The sequence below is a fragment of the Protopterus annectens genome, chromosome 4.part1 (assembly GCF_019279795.1).
Source record: "Protopterus annectens isolate FY-2018-M chromosome 4.part1, PAN1.0, whole genome shotgun sequence".
NCBI classification, from domain to species: Eukaryota; Metazoa; Chordata; order Ceratodontiformes; family Protopteridae; genus Protopterus; species Protopterus annectens.
This window is the reverse complement of record NC_056734.1, coordinates 485,388,243-485,389,490: the sequence shown is the minus strand read 5'-3', so window position 1 is coordinate 485,389,490 and position 1,248 is coordinate 485,388,243.

The window sequence follows — 1,248 nt, the reverse complement described above, 5'->3', positions numbered from 1 at the left end:
CATTATGCTCCACATAGATTGCTATGTCATAAAACCTAAACAACATTGCATAAATTATTCAATTCCTGCTCCTTTTTTAAATAAGAAACATCTTTATTAAACCATCACTTACATGCAGTCATACATTTATATAAATAAAAACAAATCATATGTTGACCCAACAAAACATCCTTGACACTTCAGTACTTCATAATTAAACATTGCATTTTTGACGTGTCTGCAGTCACTAAATTACACCAAAGTAAATTTTCTCAGTGATCACTAATAATTTCCAGTGCTAATGTGATGATTTTTCATTTTATAAATGACAGCTTTACAGTAGTCACTAAAGCTGTTGTACTATGCCCATCATATGATTAAAACAAAACCCTCATAGCCTCTCCTCTTCATTCTTGTCACAGTTTTATTACATTCATAGTTCTTTCCACCAATTTAATCTTCATTTCAGTATACAGCTTGCAGCACAAAATGTGGCCTCACCGGTGATCTGTGCAGTGAATGGATGGCATCCAGTATGACTTTCTGAGTTACAGCTTTGTATTGAACCAAGTCACTGAACACAACTAGTCAGGAAATCGATCTGATGAAAGAATTAATGGAGTGCAGGGTGGACCAACAGAGAGTGATGTCTAATATAAGTGAGAACCATATAGACACTGTGGATGTGACTAGACTGCTGGAGGTCTTTGTGAAATCTCTCTAAGAAATGTGTACCATATGACATGCAGCTTTCTGTAGCTCATTAGCATTTAAAGCTATATGCCCTATTTGTGATATTCCATTTTTTGGCATTTATACAATTGCTCTGACTCCTTCAACACTGGGTTTGAGATCTTCTGACACTGGAATATGACAAGTGTATTCCAGACACATTTTACGTTTGCTTTTATTTAACTTAAAATGTATGTTGTCTTAATTTGTTTAGCTGCCATAACGTTTCTGGCCATGCTCTTATGTCTGATCAGACATTAATAGATCATTAATTATTCTAACAGCCCCTTCCAAGCCTCAGTTACATATGCAACTGATCTTTGAAACACCTCTGATAATGAAAGTTTAAAGCATCTTTGCCTTCTTAAAGGTGGTTTAAATGTACACATTTTAGAGCTTTCCTGTTATATATTGTTCTACAGTAACCTGTGACTTGCAACTAATATTGAGAAGAAAAAAAATAAATAAATTGACATAACTGAGATTGCATCATCTGAAAACAAGGAGTACTCACTTTGTATTACTTTATGTAGATGC